The sequence below is a fragment of the Ambystoma mexicanum genome, chromosome 9 (assembly GCF_040938575.1).
Source record: "Ambystoma mexicanum isolate Mex_15411 chromosome 9, UKY_AmexF1_1, whole genome shotgun sequence".
In the NCBI taxonomy this organism is placed as follows: domain Eukaryota; kingdom Metazoa; phylum Chordata; class Amphibia; order Caudata; family Ambystomatidae; genus Ambystoma; species Ambystoma mexicanum.
In genome coordinates, this window is record NC_090931.1 from 272,030,166 (window position 1) to 272,055,328 (window position 25,163).

The following is a 25,163-nucleotide window of genomic DNA, read 5'->3' on the forward strand; positions in this document are numbered from 1 at the left end:
AGTAGTGTGTCTCACTGGGAGTCAGGGTTTGTGAAAGGTAAGCAATGGGGTGTTCCAGTTTATCCTCAAATTCCTGCTTCAACACTGCTCCTATGGCGTAGTTAGAGGAATCCGTTTCCACTAGGAATGGTCGATTTATGTCGGGTTGGGCTAAGATGGGGGCTTGCGTGAACTCTGCCTTTAAATGTTGGAATGCCTTATCTTGCGGTGTAGACCAGATAAAGGGGGTGTCTTTCTTCAAGAGAGCAACGATCGGCTGAACGATCTCGGAAAAGGTGGATATGAACTTCCGGTAGAAATTGGCAAGCCCCAGGAAGGATTGAACTTGTTTCACGGATGTGGGAGCGTCCATGCCAGTATGGCCTTTACCTTTGAAGGGTCCATACCAATTCCTTCTGGGCTAAGAATGAATCCTAGGTAGTGAACAGAAGTAAAGTGAAAAAAGCATTTTTAAGCTTTGGCTAAAAGTTTGTGTTCACTGAGTCGTTGTAATACTGCCTTTACATGTTCTTCATGCTTTAGAAGGTCCTTGGAAAAGATCAATCTGTCGTCCAGATAGACAATGACGAAGAGAAATAACATGTCAGAGAACACCCTATCCATGAAACGTTGAAAAACTGCGGGGACATTAGCTAGTCCAAAGGGCATGACTAGATATTCATAGTGACCAAAGGGTGTTCTAAAGGCTGTTTTCCATTCATCTCCTTCCTGGACACGGATCAAATGGTAGGCACCCTGGAGATCCAACTTCGTGAATATTATGGCGCCTCTCACAGCTTCCAGGATATCCGAGATCAAGGGCAATGGGTACCGGTCTTTGAGGGTGCATTGATTGAAGCCACAATAGTCGAGGCAAGGTCTGAATTCCTTGGTGTCCTTCTTGGGAACAAAGAACAACGAAGCACCCGCTGGAGATTTAGAAGGTCTTGTGGTGCCATTTTCAAGGTTGGTATCCAAGTATTCTCGGAGGGCCTTTTTCTCAGGTTCGGAAAGGATGAACATTCTGCCGAAGGGAATCACTGCTGAGGGATCTGTATCTATGGCGCAGTCTTCAGGTCTGTGAGGGGGTAAGGCCTGGACTATGGCAGTTGAAAATACATCAGCATATCCCTGATAGGCCTCGGGGACTTGTATGAAATTGGAAACCATGAGTGGTGTTTGCTGGTCTCTTGGTAGTTCTTTAGGGGGTGTCAAGGAGGGATCCAGGAATAGACAGTGAGACATACAAAACTGTGAGCCTAGGAATAGTGATCCTGCTGTCCAATTGATGTACGGATTGTGCTTCTGTAACCAAGGAATACCCAATACCATGGGGTAATGAGCTGACTTAATGGTGTCGAATCTAATCCGCTCTTGGTGATGGTTTATAGAAAGCTGGATCTCTTTAGTCTGCAGGCTTATGGGCCCTAAAGTGAGGGGTCTTCCGTTGATTGCTTCCACCGGCTGCATGGTGCTTCGTGTCTCGTATGGAATATGATCACTAACAACCCAATCTTGATCAATGAAAATTCCCATAGCTCTGCAGTCTACCAAGGCCAAAATGGAATAGGTCTTATTCTTGGAGGGCGATAGGAAGGCCTGCACTATCACCAAATTGTTTTGTCCAGGGGAGTTCAAGGATGGAATTGATGTGGAGCAAACATCTCTCTCCCGAAGCTCTGCTCCATCTAGGATCGGGAGCTGGCGTTTCCCGAACACCGAGGAGGGGCTAGAGGACACTCCCTAACCAAGTGTCTATTTGAGGCACAATACATGCACAACCCTGTATGAATCCTTCTCATCCTTTCTTGCGGGGATATAGGTCCACGGAAGGCTCCTATCTGCATGGGTTCTGGTTCAGTGACTGAGCCGGGGTTTGTGTCCGTCTTGGTGGTACTCTCAAAGGACACTTTCGGAGGATTTCCTCTGGATTTCTTCTTCTCTGCCTTCCTTTCCTGGATTCAAAAGTCTATTTGCATGGCAAGGTCCATTAGTGCCTGGAATGAGTTTGGGCGAGCCACTCTGCCCAACTCACCCTTAATCTCCTCATTCAGTCCTCTCCTGAAAAGGGTAAAACTCGCCTCAGAGGACCAATCAGCTTCCTTGGCTAATTGCTTGAATCAGGTTACAAAGGTTAGCATATCCTGGGATCCCTGCTGAAAGTCTAACGGGCGTTCCTGGGCACTATAGACCTGCTCTGGGCGATCAAACATGGTTTTAAGGGCCTGTATGAACCCATCATAGTCATCTAGGAGAGCATCGCCGTAATTAACGAGGGGCGTAGCCCAGGTTAGTGCATTTCCTGAAAGGTGAGAAATTATGAAACCCACTTTAGCCCTGAGAGTCGAAAAGTAGTAGGGCTTAAAAGTAAAGTGGACCAAACATGAATCCAGGAATCCACGAAGGGTTTTTGCCGACCCATCGTATTTGTCAACTATGCCGCCCAGCAACACACTTTCTTTTGTGGCAGAATCATGGGATAGAACCAATTGTTTGAGAGCAGTGTTTTCCGCCTTGAGATTCTGTACCTCGGTTGATAGTTCTTGCATGCCACGCATCAGGTCCTGAAAGGTCGCTCCCATGTCCATATCGAGTTTGGTCGGGTGGCGTCTCAAACTGTCAAGGAGTTCCCCCTTCTCACCTGAGTCCGATCTCTGCTGGATTTCTTGGTCGATGCCTTCTTGCGGATGGATCGGGTCTTGAATAAGGCTGCACGAGTCTCTTCCGACTCCAGCGTGCGTTCAAAGTTCCGGGATGAAATGATCCAGGAATCTGGGAAATTAAGAAAGTGCACTACACAGCACACAAGTCCAGGAAGTAAGAAAGAAAGGAGAGGGACTAGGAATGGAGTTAGTAGGAACAGAATCAGGGAAACAATACCGCGAGCTAGGGAGCACACGTCAGGTCGCTACTTCGCAATAGCATTGAGACGCGGGGGGCGTGGTCTATTAGTAGAACACGCTACTTCCAAAGTGTAGACCGAGGAAGGTGTTTCAGGCTGGACGGCCATATTGAGAGTACCAGGGAGTGTAAGCCCCGTTGAGACAAGGACCAGGAGGTCCAAAAGGGGCACGTTCTGTAGGTCATGACATAAGGTCGATGTGAGATTATGTTTTTGCATAAAAAGAAATGACCACCTTCATCGGGACCAATGATTCCTCTGAGGACAGCGATTGAAGTTGTGACAGTTCCTTGACTGTGAAGAAGTTGGGATGCAAGACTTGACTCAGTAAAATCTAAATGGTGGCAGTAGAGTCTCACGGAATTAGAGTACTGGGTAAAGTCATGTCTCAAGTCATGTATCTTCTCATCTTGGCAACAAATGCAACACGAAAACAGGACTGCGAGGGTTGGTGCCGGCAAGATGGCAAAACATCAAACCTCATATCTGTACCACTTAAGAGGGAATGTTGATGTACAGAGGAACAACTGATGTGGAAAGTACTCCACAAGAAAAGCAGTGGCACATCAGGAAGACATCTGCAAAGTTGTTCAAGATGCCATAGCTGTCCAGTGCCACAACATATAGCACAACAGGTATCATCCTGTTCCAACTCATGAGGACGGTGTCCCAATGCACAACTTAATCCTGCTTGGAACTTGGATAAGTCTCCCACCAAAACACTCACAAAAGAAACATTAAAGTCCACAGTGCAGAAAGTGCAGTGGCTGAAGCAACAAGCTTCCTCAGCCCATTCTGTGTAAGAGGGGGTCTGGGTGAAAACCAACTCCCTACCAATACACCAGACACAAAGTAAATGCACTATGGAAAGTCAAAGCAGTGACCCACAAAACGGTTAACCTAAGTAATGGAAATAAATGGTAAAGCAGAACAAATGAACAGTTATTGAGGAGGCTGGATAGCCAATAGTCTCACACAATACTTATCACAAAATTTTAATTTATTCTGTACAACCAATATTCATAAACACATTAAATGCACTGGAAAAATAGAAATCACTACCTAAGAAACCAAAAAACATCACTCAACCAATATTCCATCACACATACACAGGCACACCAACAAATGTCCACTCGCACACTTACTTGTAGAAACAATAGGAAGAGTCAGAACAACGTAAAGACCTTCTTATTGCTCAACACAGGGTATTTATACAATTGTACTTATAGTCAAAATTAGATCTAACATTTATGTCCACGTGTAATTCATGTCGACTTTTCACGTCTACATATGTTTTGGTCACGTTGAGGCCACAAACGATGGCTACATACTACAAACGAACCTTCTTCAGGACAGATACAAGCGTGGTTACTGCCACAATTCAATTTTAGCTGTGTAGAAGGAGAGTGCAAAAAGAAGAATTCTTTTTGGTTTCCGATTCCCTAAAAAATGTAAAAAACATACATTCAATATCCAGCCTCATTTCCTCTGTCAACACGACATCATAAATCAATTAAACTCGAAACAACCAAAAAACTGGTTGTATTCGACCCACACTAATCTCAACTCACCACTTGGTGAGGATAGCATAGGTACCACGGGAGTAAATCCCAAATGCTCGAGGTTGCTGGAATCCTCAGTCAACTTAAACTGGATAAGATGTGAGGTGGTCACCTAAAGGGAGACCAAACCTGACATTAGCCTTTGCCTCCTATTCTCTATAGGCACGTGTCGGACAATATTATTAATTCCAAAAACCTTTAATCTGGAAATAAAGGGACCATAAATCGCATAGCCCTAACCAGGAAGAATAAGAACATGGTAATAAATAAAGACACCAACACCGTCAAAAGGTCACAAGAACAACTTCCCGCAATGATCAAAGTCACTCCGTTTAGAGACCTTGAGTGAATCCGATGGCTACACGCAGAATATTAACAAAAGAAGTTAAGACTGTCAAAGAGCTACCCAAGTGCTCCATTGCCTATGGAATGCAGCCTGAGAGATATGCTTGATCTTAAAGCTGTTAGGGTAATTTCTGGGGCCGGCAGAGCCGTGCCAAGGGTCCACGGACTCCCAGCTCACAGAGGGCCCTAACTTCCTCCCTGATCCCAAGAAGTCGAGGTCCACACAAGGAGCAAAGGTTTACTGTGGTTTATTATACAAACGCACAGGGGTCATATGCTGAACAAAAACCAGGCACATCTCGCTGAGCTCTGGCTCGCAGGGCAGTTTTGTGTCTTCGTGACGCAATAACCTTCGTCACTCAGCTACCTCCCCCAAAAACCTATCTGGGCCCTGTTTAGTAGGGTCAGTATAGGAACCTATGGCCAGGTTTTACCATTGACAGCGCTATGTCAGGTGGTGCACTTGGATAGCTCTTAGTGTGTGAGTTACAGTGAGAGAGCAGGGTGATTGGTTGGCAACCCTCACCATCTACCCCCATAACCCATTGTCCTGATTGGCAGGCTGCGGGCCCCCAAGTCTGGGACAAACTCTGTTCGCAAGACACCTGTTCCCAGTACATGTCTACTATGTTTCAGCAATTTGCAACTATGTGTCTGCGTATTACAACAGTGTAAAGACGACTAATGCCATGAGAGTGTTCCAATCCCATTGTGCGAGGTGTCGAGGTAATCAATGTGTTGCAAGTTGCAGTCTGGCCATGAGACGACTACTCGTTCCCAGCCTCTGAGTCCTGGTCTGATCTCAGCCCAATCGTTTGTCACATGGTTGGAGACCATTCTTGCAGGCTCAATTACTTTGTATTTTGCAGGGAATATTCGTGGTCGCTGCCAATGTCACCTTGGCGGAGGATGTGGAATGTAGTATTGTACGTGATGGCCTTGGCCATCTGAGGCCCTTGCCAGGATTCGTTCTATCAGCACAGCACCTTGCGTCTAGAAATTCACTGAGACCATTGCGGCCGACTGTATTCTCCTTAGGCCTGCTTTGGCTGAGGTTATGAGGTTCTTTTATTATCTGTAGGTTAGTGGAGGCCCTACAGTTAATCAGGTCCCTTCGGTGCTCCTGTCGTTTTATGGGGTTAAGTTGCATCTAAGCGTCTGCAAGCATACACACAAGCTCTTCTTTGCTTCTTGCGTTTCAGAGGTGTGATAGCAAGCCTAATGACAAAATAATAAATGTGCTGCTAGTGTGTATGTGTCACTGTTTTCTATCTCATCGAACTGTGCATGTTCTTCGTGTAGGTTGGTGTGTGTCCAATTGCTTGGATTTGCATGTGTGCTTCGTGTCTAACACGGCTGCGTCGTCAGGGTGTCTCTAACGACTTGCAACAGGGCGGTTGTGGTTCAATGTCTTAGTCAAGTCTGTCCATGCAGTTGTCTCCAGCTCAATCCTGTGTTTCTTTATCCACTCCAGGCAGAGTTTGCTGTTTAACCGGAGCATGTGGTAGGCTGGTGGGGTACCTTTCGTGGTAGATGTCCATGGCTGGGGCGGTAGGGATCGGCATGAGTTTGTAGGATCGGCGGCCATGTTGTTGCTGATGCTTCTTCCTTTGGGGGTCCTTCCAGGATTGGGGTGTACTCGGATTTTCCCTCTTCAGTCCCCCCTCTGGTCGACTTGTCGACCACAACATTGTGGTATCTTCTATCGTCAGAGGACCACTGAGGAGCAGGAGCCCTCAACACTGCAGGAGCAGTGGGCTAGCCCTCCACCAGAGTGCATCCACCCTAAGGTAGGCTCCCTGCCTATTTTTAGCCCCCTGGGCTCGAAAATCCCACCCACTGAAAAGTGCTCCTCCTAGCCCCATAATTACACATGAGCAGTGTAAATTATATTTTTATTGAAAAAATTACCTAAAAAGCGCATTTCGAGCATTTTCTCTGTGGAACACATGAGGTGTTCCTGCTTCAACATGGCCTCCGACCTCCTCCTTGCCAAGAAGGCGACCACATGACATCCAGGAGAGCCCCCATTGGCCAACTGCAACTACAGAAGGTTCAATCAGGCGCCGGCAGACAAACGCCGGCCCCCGCATCCAAAGGATCCTCATCACAAGGAACTTTTTCTGTCTGGAGCCTGTCCGGGGGCACCTGAGGCCTGGGCCAAGGACTCTGCCAATTTTCTGGTAAGCCTGCCCTGACCCTGCAGCTTGCCCACACCTCCCCAGAACCTAACCTTTCCACCTAATCCCTTCATGCAGTACACCTCATGGGTGCCTCTGCTTTTCACTGACTTTGAACAATTGCTTGCTATCACCTGGTCCATTGTTGATATATAATATCTCACTATACTATTTAGCGCATTTACCAGTATTGCTTATCCGCTTGTACTGTATCCTCTTGTGCAGCCAACTGCTACCTATTATGCCCTGCCACCATTTAGCCTCTGCCTGCCCCACTTAGAAAATGGAATTTAGATATTGTATTTTTTTGAACTGCTACCTATTATGCCCTGCCACCATTTAGCCTCTGCCTGGCCCACTTAGAAAATCGAATTTAGGCATTGTATTTTGTCGAACTGCTACCTATTATGCCCTGCCTCTGAACTACCTAGCACTAGTCGCACAATCCCCCTGTCATTTCTGTCGCATACCAGCGGGACACACACACACACACACACACACACACACACACACACTCTCACTCTCACTCTCCACGATCATGATGCCCAAGAATGCACCTCCCAATCATAGCATAGTTTCACTCTCCCGCACTCTCCCTGCCACACTCCGCTCAGCCAGCCTAACAGCCATCCTTATAGCCCTCACTATACTGGCCTCTACACCTCCCCACATATTCCCAGCACACCTCACCCAGCACCCGGAACTAAATTCACATGCCACAGCACCAGACTACAACATCACACAGTCTCGGCCACCTAGCCTAGCCACCAGACTCCGCAATCTCAGAAATCGATCACTTCCTAGGTATTTACTCTGCTCACCCACACCCATCACGACTAAAAACACCAGATTAGGCACCTGCACTGCACCACTACCCCATACTAAGATGAGCATAGGCACTGCCCCTCCCCCCACCATCCCAACATGCCTCTACACTATTTCGCACTAAGACCCTCACTACCACACACCACAGCAAGCACACTTCACCCATTACTAGTACAAACAAAAATATCAAAGGCACACAACACCCACCTCTTAAATGTGCACTACTGAACGTACGCTCCCTACCTGCACATGCCCTTGAGATAAATGATCTACTATCCACACTTAATCTGGACTTACTTTGCATCACCGAATCCTGGCTCAATTATGCCTCCTGCCCAGCCATCGCACTAGCCCTACCCACAGGCTACACCATCCTTAGGCAAGATAGATGTGATAAGATTGGAGGGGGAGTCGCCCTTATCCACAAAGACTCACTATCCATCAGATTAGCAGAACATAGTACATGGGGTGGTAATGCTGATATCCTATCAGCCAAGCTTACGCTCTCCCCCAATAATCGAAACAACATCCACATCCTATAAAGACCTCCCGGACTCCCAGCTGACTTCCAAGAGCACCTCTCCCATCGACTCAGCAACAACATTAAAAAGTCCTCCAAATTCCTTCTGTTAGGAGACTTAAATTTAGGATACAATGATCCTAAGGATAAATCCGCCGCAATCCTAGCTAAAGAACTTGCAGACTTAGGTTTCTCCCAAAGAGTCCTCACCCCTACTCACTCCAAAGGCCGCACCCTTGACTGGGTCATGGATCACAACTGTGCATCCAACATTACCTCAAACACTTCCCTTCCTTGGACGGACCACACATGCGTCGAATTCCTCATCCCCACAACCCTAAACCTAAGACTCTCACCCACGCACCACCTGCCACAATAAGAAGTTCTAAAATACTCAACGCAGACAACTTGCATCCCCACCTTAAAAGCCCCTGCCTAGCACCACCTTTCTCTCAGGACCCAAATATACTATCAGCTATCTTCAATGATACTCTCACCAATGCCATAAACTCTATAGCCCCACTTGAAAGCAAGAAGAAAAGAGGAAAAGAAATAATGTCACTGCAACTCTTGGTTCTCGGAAGAACTCCAAACCCTGCGAGCTCAAAAGCTCCAGTCGCTAAAAAACTGGCAAACGGATCCGAGTGATCTAAATAAGAACCTCTTCAAACAAATAGCCCTCCAATATAAAAAAGCCATTTTAGCAGCAAAATCCAACTCCTTCAATGATAGGATCGCAAAGGCCAACTCCCAAGCTAAAGAACTATAGCAATCTTTAATGAATTAGTCACTCCTCCGGTTACCACTGACAAGATAACTAAAGACAAAGCCTGGTGTGCCAGTATTCAGTCCGCCATGCTCAACAAAATAAAACTCCTCCAGAACAAAATCCAAAACCACTGCAAAGCCCTACCAAACCAAAAAACCAACCGCCCTACACAAGACATGCGTAGTAATATCAATCACGCTCAATTCTCCTTCAGAAACCCACTGAACCTGAGGTCCTTAATCTCATCAAAAACCTCAAACTATCCCTCTGCAAAGCAGACATTTGCCCTCCCAAAATCATCAAAGAATGCGCCAATGACCTAGCACCCCCGATTACTGCCTTCATTAACGCATCTTTCCAAACAGGAACTGTCCCAAACAATCTCAAGGAAGCCTGGGTGCAGCCACTTCTAAAAAAGGCCACACTTGACCCAGCGCAACCCAACAACTACAGAACGATAACAACAGTCCCATTCCTCCTAAAAATCCTGGACAAAGCAGCTCACATCCAGATCCAATCATACATAGAAGCTAACTCCATACTAGGCAAACGACAACCTGGCTTCCGTGTCGGGCATGGAACAGAATCCGCCTTATTAGACATAAAAAAATAAAATCTCACAGATCATGGACAAAGGCAAACCTGCCATGCTCCTCCTCCTTGATCTATCAGCTGCTTTTGACCTGGTAGATCACCAAACACTCACCTCACCCATGCAGCCCATTTCTCTAATCAAGCAGCATCCTAGATCACTTCCTTCCTTGAAGGAAGAGCCACGAAGGTCTACTCCGACACAGCTAACGCAGATCCTACCACTATAAACTGTGGTGTCCCCCAAGGATCTTGTACAGCCCCCACCCTCTATAACATCTTCACAAAACCCCTCTTTGACCTACTTGACTCCATGGGTGTTGCATATACAAACTATGCAGACGACACTCAAGTACTTTTACCCCCTATCTGGACTCTATCATCAAGATGCCACGGCCCTTCACACCATCTATGCCACTATCCAAGCTTGGATGGCAATGAATGGCCTCTGTCTTAACTAGGAGAAGACTGAAATTCTCATCCTGGGCCAGTCAAACACATTATCAAAACTAAACCCCCAATAGAACAACTTCAACATAGACAACTCAACCATCTCCGTATCATCCTCTGTCAAGACTCTAGGTGTTCACATTGATGCAAATCTATGGATGCCCAAACAAGTCAGCGCCATAGCCTCTGCATCAGCATTCAGCACCAAACTCATCAATGCCATTAAACCCTACTTATCCACCCCCAACCGCTTGGCCATAGCTAGAGCAACTATAGGAGCCAAACTCGATTATTGCAACGCCCTTCTAGCTGGCACCTCTGCCAAAAACATTCACAGACTGCAAACCACACAAAACAATGCCCTCAGAGCTGCCATGAGCATCCCTAGAAGAGACCATATATCCCAAGCCAGACGTGAAGCCCGGTGGCTTCAGGTCAAAGACCGTATTACTCTGAAAATCCTCACCATCACTCACAGGTGCATCAACAAAACCGCTCCAGCATACCTATCTGAAGCAATATCAAGGACCACATCCACTCGCCCCACCAGAGCTCAGTACACCAACCAGCTACACATACCACGCATAAAGAGAGCCACAGCGGGAGGTCTAGGCTTCTCCTATATTGCACCAAAACTCTGGAACTCACTCCCTGCCACCCTTAGAGCTGAAACTTCCATCTCTGTCTTCCGCAACAACCTCAAGGCTACTCACCTCAACTAGCAAGTGGAAGACTGCCTTCTCCATGTCTGCCATGTATATTTTAATATAACACAAATGTAATATAACTATATTGTAACCTGTGTATATACTGCTAATGACTATGTAACTATATTGCAACCTGTATATATATATTGCTAATGACCATGTAACTAAGTAACTAAGCTTTGTACTGTAACAAGTGCCACAATGTCCTCGGGATGTTGTGCACTATAGAAATATGAATAAAACAATCATCCATCAGTCGCCATACCTTATTTAATCCACCCAAGTGTCCATAACGGTTCACGTAATCTTCAAATGACCAATACATGTAGACACAGCCACCTCCAGGCTGGCAATAAACCCACTTCCCTACGTACTTCCTTGGGTTGCAGGGGCTCTCTATCTTCATCGTAGAGGGAAACATCTGCTTCCGTTATAGGTTGTCTTAACCTTTCTCATTCTCTCATTACTTCATCCATATGTTTGTCACGATCCATGGCCATCAATAGCTTCATTCCTACCGCTTCTTCAGTTGCCTTCTTGCATTTTTCCATACAGAACTTTACGCTGAACAGAGTTGCTACTCACAAAACTAGTCCTCCTGCTAACACCTTTAGACCATCTGATAACCAGGATGGCATCCATGACCATATGTATGAGAACCAGCTACTATCCTTAGTTCCTTTCGATTCTTCTTCCATCTTCGTATGCATCCTTGCCAGTTGGGCCACCACCTCAGATAGAGTTCCGTTATCCTTGTCGTTTGCTGGTATTAACGTACAGCAGGAAAATCCAATCTTGGCACAATCCCCTCCTTCTAAGGCTGTAAGGAGGTCCAGAACATACCTATTTTGTAGTGCCACCAACGTTATCACTGGAAGCTCTTCCTTTATTGCATTGAAGCCATTCACTGTCGAATTGATGGTCATCATCCGCTCCCAGCGTGTTATTTGCAGCCACTTTGCGTTGGCATACGTTTGGAATTTGGGGTGTATCTGTGCTGAGAAGAACATTGCGGTTCTACTGAATAGTCAGTGAGCTGGAGGTATCTCATCAAGTGCCACTTCAGATTGCCCAAAGAAATAGTCCCCGCTCTTCATTCTCCTGAGAGTTCTATTTTTTGTTATGGCATAATCTTTAGTGTCTGGTGTCAGTGCCAACAATCTTTTCTTCCTACTGCTTCCATCACCCATTTTGGGGAAACTGTTTATGTTGACATGCGTTTTGGGTACTACCAACAAGGGTATGTTGACATGCACCATGGAACATATCCCTCCCCAGTTCGGTGGCAGTTTCTCGTATGCCTTAGAACCACAGGCCCAATAGTGGTCTATTAGCACTGCCATTCCGGTTCCCATTTGTGAGATCTTCTCTATACTTCTGCATCCCTCGTTGTGTGCCACTTCATCAGTGCCGTCCTGTTGATAGCATAAGGCAGGTGTGGCCAGAGGGATTATTGTTAGTCGTCCATCTTCCTTGTCCACCCACGTCAGCAGGCTCGCACTATTGGCCCATTCCTTGAGGAACTTGTTCTCTTCTTGGACCTTGTTCACCAGTGCTTTTGTCAGTGTCAATGCCTTGCTCCCTACTACTCCATCTTCCCATCCATCCTTTGTGTATTCCTTCCCATACAGCAGTATTTGCGGTCGTTCCCAGCAGCCAGGTTCTCCTCCTATCCCCTTCCCTCCCCATTTGCATGGTAGATACTGTAACATCACTTCCTTTGTTTCTCCTTTCTCTCGGCCGTCGGTGATGTAACGGAGGGCTTCTGCCTGCTGCCAGTAATTGTACATCATCGGTAGGGTTTTTCCGAAGTGATCTTTGTAGGGAAATGTGTCTCTGGATCTCCATCTTAGCATTGCTGTCTTCCCTTGGAATCTCCCTCGCGTCTGTAACATTGCGAGATACAAAATACACTATGCCGTTGCGGCTGGTATTTCTGTTGCTACGTAGGTCCTGGAGGCACCCATGGCATAAGGGATCAGCGACAAGACAAAGCATCTCTCTCGTGTTGCATCCTTACCAATTTTGGACATGTGTTTATACCTCATGTTGTTGGCTATGTGAGCAGTATCAGTGAGATAAGTGTCTACTCCGCTTGTATCAGTGCCCACACTACGTTTGCCTTTCCTTACCTTGGCTGTAGTGGTATGTATTCCACCTGACACAGTTGCCCTTGCTGCTTGGATTAGGGAAATGTTAGTATTTGAGGCAATGGAGGCATGCAAAGCAGCATAGATCTACCAGCAGATAGTCGTTAAAAGACCCATCCCCAATAACAACCACACAACTTTTATAACCATTTTTTTTTGTTTAACTATTTTACCTGTTTTCTTGTCGATCTAGTAGCTGATGAGATGATAAAGTTGCCCGCCTGAAAATCGCGATAAAAAACGTTATTGTGTTAGTACTTGTAGTGTTTTAAGCTCAGCGAACTAGATAATCATGTACTGCCCATGTGAACATTTCTTCCCAAACTTGCCGTACTGGCCGCTGCCTCAGGATTAGTATAAGATGGTGAAGCTGTAGATATGTTTGTGCCAAGTACTCAAGAAATGCGTAATAGTAAACTCAGAGCGGCTGTGGTCTAGTGTGGGTGCCCCATTGTATCGCATGGATATATTGGTGAGACAATGCTTCAGGGTAGTCAGTAGAGGGCAGCATCTAGCACCTTCCCTAACCTACTTATACATCAACTATCACAGTCGCAACAACCTGCATGTGCAAGAGAAAAGAGAAGAGAGCATTGAAACAGTGTATTCCTAATGAGATTGTGCATGCCTTATGGGCAATTTTCTTTCGTTAGACATTCAACACACTGGAGAGATGTTATATCCTAGTTCTGTGGGCAACGTTGCCTACTGATCATACAGTTCCATGCTAGCAGTGGAGGTATCAAATACTTGTGAGCGCCTGACCATTGGATGGCCGGCACGTTCTGGAGTGTCTGGGTCCATAGGCTTACCAATATTCACAGTGTTTACAATTGGGGAATCACAACCATCGGGGCGTTATTTACTTCTGGGTCGTTGTCACTACTGATTCTTTGGAGGCGCTTGGATCCAAGGTCGCTGTTTTGTATAATTTTACATCTTGGGAATGATACCAAACTGACCGACCCTCCATTTTTTACTGCCCTTCCTAGCACTGCCTCCACAGTATGGGGTCCAGTAAAGCGAGGCGCGTTCCAGCACCTCACATAACTTTTGAGGAAGAACTTGTCCCCCTTTTTATTAGGTGGCTATTTTGTTGAGTCTTGGGTGCTGTTGTCTTCTTGCGCACCGTCCTCCACTTCCCCTTGTGTCCGCTGGATCTGTCGAGAGATAAAAGAAGCGCTAGAAACAAGTGAATTGATATGATATGATATGTCATTTGTAACGCGCTTATACACAAGTCTTTCAAGGCGCGACGAGGCGGGGGGACAGAGGGAAGACAGACAACGATCCTACTAGACCAAGTGTTATTCAGATCGCGCAAGTGCATGGGTGGAGGGAAGGGAAAAGTGCAAGGGGACAGGGAGGGGGGAAAGTGCAGTACCTACTGACGTATCACGTAGTCATACATTTCTGGGCCAAAAACCTCTGCAACCCTTCAGTCCTTCGCTCCACCTACCAGGGCAGTTAGGGGTAGGCACATGCAGCGTCCTGTGACCATCTCGTGGGATGTGAGGTAGTGGTTGGAGCCGGGTTTGTTTCTCAGTTCAAACAGGGCCAGGGGTAAGCAATGCAACCAGTTTATTTTGGTGCTTTGCTGGATTTTGGCTAGGCTTTCCTTCAGTAAGCCGTTCAGCCATTTACATACGTCATTGGCTTGTGGATGGTATGCACATGCAAACTTATGTTTGATCCCTAACAGGCTGTTATGTTGTATAATAGTTCATTTGCGAAGTGAGAGCCGCTGTCTGATCGCAGAACCTCACAGACCCCCCAGCTCGGGAATACCTACCTGACCAGGAATTTGGCCGCCTTCAGGGCATCAGCATGGGATCAGGGCCCTGCCTCAATCCACCTTGAGAAGGGACAGACTACCACTATCATGCATCGGTAGCCTTGGAACACGTTGATCATATCCACGTAATCGACGTGGAGGTGTAGGAATGGACCTCCAGGACGGGTATTACTCCTGTTATTACCCTCAAGGTTTGCCTTGCCGTAAATTGTTGGCATATCAATCAGTTACTTCTAAAATTTGAAACCTTTAAATTTAAGTCGGGACAAAACCATGATTCCCCAATGCGTGCTGCAATGACACCTTTCCCTGTGTGTGCGGGGTGGTGCAGTTGTGAGAGAGCTGTGTTTAGTAATGCACAGGGCATCACTACCTTGCCCGTGTTGTTTTGTCTCCATAATGCATCGGTAGGGGACATTGAACACCCTCCTTTTACCCAGAGTTCCTTTTCCTCCATGGGTGCTGCTGCCTGTAGCTCCATAATTTGCGTTTCAGGTAAGTGCTTGTACCCGTCCACCATCAACATCCTTCTCACCCCTACCCTCTCTTTTCTTTTTTTCTGGTATGTCCCACATCTCCCCAAAATATGACGCATGTTTTGCATGGTAGTCTGCTGCTTTATTTCCCTTTGATACTGGATAATCTCCATTAGAGTGAGCCTGGCACTTAACTAGTGCCAATTCCACTGGATGTACGATCACCTCTATCAGTTCTCCCAAGAGGAGGGCATGCTGTACTGGAGTCCCATCTGCCCTTCTTAACCCCCGTCTTAACCATTGTGCTAGCTCAGAATGCACTGTTGAGGTGACGTAGGCGCTGTCAGAGTAGATGGTAACCATTTTCCCTTTGCACTCTCTTAATGCTAGTACGAGGGCCACTAGTTCTGCTTTCTTTGCCGAGTAATGTGAGGGGAGGCAGACACTTTTAACTACCTCACTTGTCCATTCCTCCCTTAACTTTACCACTGCCGCGCCTGTTCTTCTGATGCCATCCCCTTGATCAATCGTTGATGAACCATCAATGTACAGTACTTCTCCCCCTTCAAGTGGATCTTCCTCTACCTTCCGTGTTTCTGAATATATCTCAGTGGCCTGTGTGCAATCATGTCCACGTTCTCCCTCCTCATATTCTTCTGTCAGGAATTGCGCTGGGTTTACATTCTTGCACAATACTATCTTGAGTTTGGATCGTGACAATATTATCTCATACCCTGTTGCTCTATGTGTTGTCAACGTGCTCTTGGGTTTATGCAGGATCGCAAATGGGGTGTGCTCTGCATAAAGGGTTGTGGAGCACCCCATAGTTATTGGTGATGCTTTTTCTACTGCAAACGCTGCAGCAGCTAAGTGTTGTTCACGCGGAAATTGCCGTAGCATTACTGCATCTAATTGTCTGCTGTAGTATGCTATTGGATTGTGGCCCATACTTGTTTTTTTGCGTCAGTACTGCGTTCATGATCAACCCATCTGAGTGGGAGAATGAGAACAATTCCTTTTTATAATCAGGTGTCCCTAGGACAGGACCCATAGATATAGCTTCCTTGAGCTTGCTGAATGCCTCGGTCATTTCCCTTGTCCAACACCACTGTTTGTTGTTCCTCTGCGCCTCTTTAATGCAGCGAGGAGAGGACAAGTTTATGTGCTGTAATCAAAGACCCATGCCCTGCAATAGTTGCACAACCCAAGGAATCGTTGTAGTTCCATTACTGTTTTCGGCTGGGGTGTGTCAAGTATCATTTGTGCCCTGCTAGATGCTATGCGCTTTCTATTTTCGGAGATCACCTGGCCGAGATACAGCACTACCCTTTGGCAGTACTGTAGCTTCACCTTGTCTACCTTGTATCCTTTCTCTGCCAGGACAGTGAGCATGTGTATTGAATCCCCCCTGCACTCTTCTTCAGTAATACTACAGATGAGGATATCATCCACATACTGCAGTAACGTGCTTTGTGTCTGCACATTTGCTGAATCCATTTGTATTAGCCTGTAATAACCTTGTGGCAACCTGCTGTGTTTCTTGTTTCTGTACATGAAGCTTGTTAGGTCTTGTGAGTCTGGGTGTAGGGGTATTGAGAAAACGTGTTTTTGACGTCAATGACCGTGAAACATGTGGCTTATGGTGGAATGCCGCTTAGGATAGTTGCTGGGTTGGCTGTTACTGGGTACTCTGCTTCAACAATGCTGTTAAGAGGTCATAAATCTTGTTTAAAATGCCATGACCCCCCATTTTCCTTGCGAATGGGATACACTGCAGTGTTGCATGGAGATTCTGATGGTACTAAGTTCCCCCTGTCAATGAGGGCACTTATTGCCTCATAGATACCTTCATCCGCTTCTTTAGTCAGAGGGTATTGCCGGGCCCTTGGTAGAATTGCTCCTGGTTTCAGTTTTATCTGCACTCCTCCTATGATTTTTATGCATCCAATGTCATATGGACTGGTGGTCCATAGCAACTCGAACACCTTTGCCAGATCTTTCACGCAGAAGGAAGGCAGAGCCTCTGAGGCCATTACCATTTTCTGTGCCACCTCCCTTTATGTTATGCGTAGCTAGACGTACACGCTCATATCTAACATCATTTTGATCTTCCTTTTCTCCTGAGAGAACAGCTCCTCGTCTGACACTTGTGTTAACCTACACCCTTCTGCCAGTGCTATTATTGCTCTCCATGCCTTCCCTTCATCATGTAGCGAATGCACAGCTACCCAATCTTCTCGGGCCACGATCCCTTCTATGTCAAGTGATATGAAGGCGCCTTCCTTTTCCTCAGCTGGTGTCTCTTGCCTGAAGAGGTACTCACTGGGCCTCCTCCATACCTTCCCTGTGATCCCTGGTAACCACTCAAGAGCCATGTCGTACCCGTACTGAAAGACCTCTGGGTCCACAGGCTCCCCTCTCTGTACACGTTGACCACAGTATGCCTGAAGTATTTGCCTAGCTGTGAGCATGTGGATGCCTGGTGTGGAGCAAATTATACCTTTGTCTGTAAAGGAAATGGTCATGTTCATTCTGCTCATTATGTCACGCCCCAGTATGTTTACAGGTGCCTGCTTGGAATAGAGTAAGGGTAGTGATAAGTCGTGATCTCCTATTGATAAGGAGATGTTATCAGCAAATGGAGCCACCTCTCGAGCCCCAGAGAATCCTTGAGTGTTCATAGCATCGACCTGACAATGTATATTTCCCTCCCCTTATGCATGACCTAGTTGCCCAGTGTCAACCAGAAAGGAAAAAATGTTGTCACATATGGCCACCCGTATGCGAGGTTCCTCCGCAGGATTAAAAAAAGGGGATGGCGAGGCGCGCACTCTGGTTGCCAGTCAAAATTTGCCTGATGCAAAAAGTAACTGGGTTAAATCCCCAAAACAAATTAATAAGTATTAACAGGGTTGAATCCCAAACATTGAACAAGTATTAACAGGGCTGGATCCCATCTACTGTTCAGTTGCTCTGTTTCTCTGCTCCTCCTAACGCTTTTTTGTCTCAAACAATCATCAGGGAGCTGTGCTTATATTCAGGTGTTACCAATTAAGTGTTCTTGCAGTCTCTAAGGATTCTGGTAGCTATAGTATTAATATGTTACCAAAACAGGTGACCAGGAACCAACACCTCTACTAATGCACAAGTCTTTCCCAAATTTGGGGGAGGGGAGAAAACCATAAATATGGCTCTCGCCACGCCCCTTTTATTTTTCCTCCGCAGAATTAGGTGTGACTGATAGTATGGAACACAACAAGTTTGTCAGTGGGCTGTCCTATTGGGGATACAATGACTGTCTGTTTCCAGTGTAAGGGTTGTGTCCGACCAGCATCACCCCACCCATCCTTGTCATGGGTACCATTGCTGTCGTGTCTATGGGTTGTAGGGAATCGTCTTGTATTTGGGTCAGTTGTTGCACCGGTTGTGTATGTTGGGGTCGTGGCGCTGCCATGTTTTGTGGTTGTATCTTCTGTTGTTGTGGTGTTTGCATGTTTTGTGCTGGCATTGTCTGATGTTGACCCTGGGGTTGGAGTAAGCTTTGTTGTGACGCATTTGGTGGCAAACCTATCTGTCTAGCGTCTTGCACATACTATCCATTCTGCCCCCGTGGTAATTCTGCTGCCCTTTGTCGCCCCACCCTGGCTGCATTCCTCTACTCCTACACAACAAGGAGATATGCCCCAATTGCCTGCACACCTAGCACTTCTGTGGTTCTCGCTCTTGCCATGGAAACCCTACTCCCCCTTCACCCTGTCCTGGTGGGTAGCCCCTGAACATTCCACCTGGGTGCCCTCTCTGGAATCCTCCTCTTCCCCTATAGTTGGTTTGATAGCCGCCCATTCCCATACACCCCCCTCCCATTTAGGGTGTGAATGGCTGCATAGTGCTGTACTACTGTGGCGGTAGAGGTTGCTGCAGTTGGGGCTGGGGTTGTGACACTGCTATCTGTTGCTGTGGGGTCAGGCTAGTTAGGAGTGCACCTTCTAGGGCTGTTTTGCTCACCTGGCTCCCACAAGGGCGTCGGTCGGATCTGGACGGCTGCGGTCTCCACCAATGTGATGCGTAGTGCAGAGATGACTGACTGGACTGGCCCTCCTAATCTTGCCTGCTTGACCCGTAGAAGTATTCTCCTGCAAGAGGAGAGATGGATTTAGCCACCAGTAGATTCAAGTGATGGCACCCCCCACAGTCCTCCCAACTAATCACCTCCAAAGTACCCTCTCAGCAATCTCACCTTATATTCTTGAAAGATGAGCTCTCCATCCTGCATGGATTGCAGAGGCGCGTTGATGCCAGTTACTTCACTGGTTTGAAGGCGTGGGAGAGTTCCGGAGAGTATTGATTCTGAGGTTCCTGGCAAGGTCCAGTAAGTATCAAGTTCATAGAGTTCAATATGTCCGATGTTTAACTCTTGTCCCCCCTTCCTTCCTTGTCTTGCAGCTGAGATTGTGAGAAGATGCTCTCGTGGCAGCTGGTGGCGCTCAGATAAGAGTCTGTATTGACCGACGTTGTCCGGTAAATGTTGCACGTGTTTAACGTGTTGTTTTCTCTCTCTTTGCAGGTGCGGCACAAGGAGATGTGGAGAGTTATAGAATAATGCCTCCGGTGGTAAATCAGGTAAGTTTATGGTGATAAGAGTTATATTTGTTGGTTTTCTCGCTCACTTTGTTGTTTTCTTTTGTCCCCCAGGTGCCGGAGTTCGGCGAAGAAATGATGGAGGCAGCGCCAAATCGAAAAATGCTGCGAGGACTGGTGAGTATGGTGCGGTGCTGCAGCTGGAGATGCAACGCGTACAGAAATGATGTTCTTTCTAGGTCCGGAGGCGAGATGGATCCGGAATCAGGTGAGGAATTCGAAAATAGTTCGTTTTCTAACCTTGTCCTTTTCTTTCCTCTTTGTTTTAGGAGCTCCAGATTTGAGGCTGGCATGGCAGAAGACTGGATGCAGACTGCAGGCACGGTGAGCGTTACGCTGCTGGATACAGATTAACTCGAAGCGTGTGCTGTCCCATCCAGGCCTCAAGTTGGCTTAGACTCACTAGCAGCATCAGGTAATCAGGTAAGTAAAGTCTATGAGCCTGGCGCCTGTGGCGCCAGGACTGATTTCTATGATGAGCCTGGCGCCAAAGGCGCCAGGACTGAGCCCAAACAGCCCCCAGACGGGGCTGTTGGGGTTTTAATAAGTATCTGGATGCCTGCTCCCGGAGCTGATGGGTTTGGTCCTGATGCCCGGGGGTAGGCATCATGACAAGGGCATACTTGGATAGTTTCTTTTGAAGCAGTTTCGCTTCGTCTGCCTTTCTGTCCTCTGCCTTTTGCTTCATATTTTCTTGCCATAGCCTGAAAGGATGCACTATTGTGAGTTGTATTTCTGACCATCCCTTGCCCTCCATCCCCACCAACTTTTTCAGTTGTCTTTGCATCGGCTCTGGTAACCCTTGTATCAAGATGTGATAAAAGATAGCTATCCTTTTATCCCATGGCTCCCGAGTTTCAAGGCGCAAAAGCTCTTGGATTTCTTCAATGTAGCTAACGGGATCTTTATCGTCATGCATCTTGCGTGATGTGATCGCTCCTATGTCTGATGTGTCGGAGTATTGTGTCCGCAATGCCTGCCATAGTGCATGCCTGCAATTTGCGAATGGTGCTCCGTCGTCTACGGTGTTGTGGGTGGTTACCCCCGGCACCCCACCCTCTTCCAAATGTCATCCGCTGCATCACCTAATATGGAGACCAGGAGATCCTTAACATCACCCACCGCCAACCTGTGTCCCGCTGTTAAGTTTTTCCATTTCATATATCCATTTCCCCGCCCCTCCACCTAAGGAGGGTAGCCTCAATCTGATGTTTTCCTTGTCTGCGTGCTTCCAAGGTATATACTGTGGCCTCAACCCGCCCCTCTCTAGTAGGGGCATCTGCGAGTGTGCAGCCCTCTCTTCTGGTGTGCGTCTATACTGTTGTAGCTGAATGGGCCCCCGCTCATCCTCCACCCCTGCACCTATATCCGTAATCTGTATTGTATGTGGCTGGTGCAGGGTGCTCCATGTCCCAGTGAACCCCCTGTAAGGAGGAGCTCTCCCTGGTTAGTGCTGCTGTTGCCCCTTCTCTCCAGCACCCTGGGGGGGTCCCGGAGCCTGCTTGTATAAGGTGTCTGTGGAGCCACCCCTTGTGCTGTGTTTTGAGTTGTGCTATCTATGTGCTTGTCTCCATCTCTCTCCTCTTGCGTTTTGCACTCCCAGGACATTCCTGTGCCCATCTGTGTTATGTAAAGTTTGCGAGGCCCTTCCTATCCCTCGTTTGTTAGTTTGTCGTCCCCGTCCTCATCTTCCCCCTCGCTACAAAATCCATCAGAAAAGGTAAATTTACATACCTGTGGATAGCATGTGGTTACAGTTTCAAGATCGATATTTGTGAAGCCGCATGCAGCCTCCTCCTCCCGTACCCCTGGGGTACTACCTCGCTAGCTGCCGCATGTGTCTTAGATGTACTCGCCCCATCCTCCATACACCCATGATGGACCTGTCTGTCCTGTTTCTCCCCCGTCGTTCTTCATTGCGTTTCTTCCTGTCTAATTCTTCCTTTTTTGCTTCTCTGACCCTTTTAAGTGCCCACTAGTCCTCATCGCTCTCATTACGCTCCCTGGTTATCCTCACCAACCTCAGCTCCTTCAACTTCCCTTCTTTGTACTTGCGTGTCTCTTGCAACAAGATCCTTTTCCTCCAAAGCGCCATTTCCGTCTCTGCATCCTCCTCTCTTGCCCTTTCGATGTCGTCTTTCGCTCTCTCCAACTGCGCTATCCTCCTTACTTCCTCCGTGTCCCTCCTTGCGGCCTCTTCTCACACCTTCTCCTGCATCGCCGACTGATCCCTCCGCACCTGCAGCTCCAGTTCCTTAGGTGTCACTTTTTCTCCAGTTTCGGACAGATACATTAAAGGTTGTAAAATGTACGCGCAAATGGCGTTGGCATAATAATGATCCCTACCCAATGTATGTCATCTGTGTTGAAACGATAATACACTGTTATTTTGTGAAGGTTTTCAAGGTCTGTGGGCCATGCACTTGTTAGCATTGTTTAGGCAATGATGTTGAAGTATTCGCCAGGTATGGATAAGAAGGAAACTGGCCCATAATCTGCCATCAAACCAAAAATAATAGTGATGCCTCTCTGCTTCTTCTTGATATTTAGTTTTAATTTGACATATGAATCAGGGGATTTCGGCGATGCAATGGGAGATTTTTATGGGATCGGGTGTTTCTGTGATTAGAAAAATGTAATGTTTTTTTATTGGGTGACTGAAGGAAGAATTGGAATTTGTGTCGTTTTTAATGCCAGCGCTGCATTTTTAAATTTGTGATTTGGAGTTTTGTTATCAGTACATTAATTTTGCTTTTTATCCTACATAATGTGTATGTTTGGGCTGCAGCCTTTTTGTCGAATAAAGCTCTTTGAAATGAATGAAAGGAACATCATGGGAGAAAGGCTTGACCTGTGTAGAGGAGGTCCCAGATATGGCCTCCACTCCAGCCACCCATTTTTAAATACCAGGAACATACCGAGATATGTGAGGTATGAGGAGCAAATAAACCAACAGAGAGCAGCACTAGGGCTCCGCCCAGTGCCCATCAGAAGAGTAATACCTGTTGAAGTACCAATAACCAGACAACCATGGACATCACGGTACCCATTGAGACAACCGTACCAGCAGCTGACACAAAATGAAGACTACTTACAAACTGTCCCAGAAGAGACCCAAAGGGCCTTAATTGAAGGTGAATGGTGATGACACAAGGGCCCGGATGGATGTTCAGATGAACGAAACGACAATCAAAAGATGACACGCAAAGACGAAATGTAAGGAATAATGATGTAATGGACTTAAAAGGAGAAACGATGCTGAACTGTAAAGAAATGTAACCATAAAACAGGATGAAGATATGCAGCAAGCTAACGCCTGTAAATAGGCTTGAAACGCAAGAAGCTAAGGAAACAGTACTGTTTGCTATGCTTAGTAGAAGAATAGAACGGCAAGCGCCAACTATATATCTACCTCAAAGAAGCACATTATACAAGTGCGAATCCATTTTAAAAAACCCAGAATTAAGCCCAGGATGGTAGGGGTCAAACAGGCCAGGATCATATACCAGCACAAAGCCAGACGAAAGAGCTGAATCGAAACTTACTAAGAAGCAGCTCATGCCTGGGAATTTGAGGTCACCCAAGGAAGGGAGGAGAGCGGCAACTTCGAAGAATCAAAACTTAAGAGCATAGCAGCCTGCCACGTGAAGGTTTAGATAAGGAGGCCCAGGCAGGTGGCAAGGCTAAAGGGAGAATGAAATACACAAATAGAAGGAAAATGAAGCAGATTCACAGTATACTAACACGTGACCAGCCAGGGGCACAGAGGTACCAACATCTGATATCACCCAACACCAGAGGATGCCATAACCTTTCCTGATAAGAAGCTACAGTTTCGAGGCCATCCTCAGCCAAATAATTGACACATAGCCCTAAAGTACTGATTGATGGAAGGGAGGCAGGGTGAATCTTGGGGCATACCGCATCTGGGTGACCATTCTGCATGCTGCTAATTAAAGGGGAGATTTATGCCTAGGGGTGTAACCAACCCAATCACAATGGACCAAATAATGATGGGTCCTATAGCTAGTAGCACCAATGAGACGTTGTAACTTTAGTGACGTCTAGCATGAGTGATGTAGAGGGATGGGCTTAGATTCCCACCCGATAAGAGTTATCCAATTCTCACACTCCGTTACCAAATACAGATATAATACCTATACTTAAGTTATCTTTTTAACCAATAGAATTGCATGACAAACTCTGAGTGTTACACGTCAATGATGATGAGAATTTGCTATAACTATTGCTGTCTGAATGAAGAATTCGGGAGTTGAAGCGAGACGGGTGATCGCATCACTGATGATTTCCTATTGTTTCCCCATTTTTTTACTTATCATTAAACGGACTTCCCTTTGCCAAACCATTGAGGTGTCCTTATTGATTGGTGTTGGAGTAAGAGAATCCCGCACCTCATCCACCTCAAGGTGCAGCTATCTCGCCTTAAAGTACTAGAGGGTGAGCTATGATCCCACAAGTCCGTCAGAGGTCGCTCCGCCCTCCTGTACACCTGAACTCAACAGGAGAGAACACGAGCAAACCTTGCACCACCAGGATGAATAAAACGCCTCAACATCTGAACGAGTATGAACTACATTCACTTTCTTTTATTTCGCTTAGAAAATGAGATGATGTAATATCTTGCTGGCCTGCACTGCTCCTACTGCACTCGCCCGTTTGCCCCTGTGCAGCCACCGCAGGTAGGCGTTCAGTGTGACTATGTCACGCATCTCCACTGCACGCAGCATTGTTGGACCCACAAAAGCTGTCGAGCAAGAATGGACCAGTGTGCGTAGCCTTTACTATATTTATTACCCATACCTATCCCTGTGCTGCTGTTTTCCTCTGCAGCCCCAGTGCCTTATGCCTGTGACATTCAGACAAGCAAATTATGTTAATAGTGGAATGAAGACTTTAGCCTCCTGCTTCTCAAGGTGTCCAGCTTTATTCCTTGTCTTGAGTCCTGTGACCGACACTGACAATGCCTCACTCTTTTCCTCTGGAAGACTATTCTTTCTTTGTTTACATATTTTTACTCATTTACAAACAAATTCACCGTACAGTCTATCAACCATCACCGCATTACAGTATCATTGCATTCCAATTATGGTGTAATAGCAAACAAACGATAAACATAACTCGTTGAACAGTTTACCTGCTCCATCTTCTAAGCTTGTGGAGGCTTTCCTCTAACCAGTATTCATCCGTCTACTAAGTATTAGCTCCAGTTCTAGGTCCCATTATCACCCCTGATCCTGTATCCTCCCCCTTATT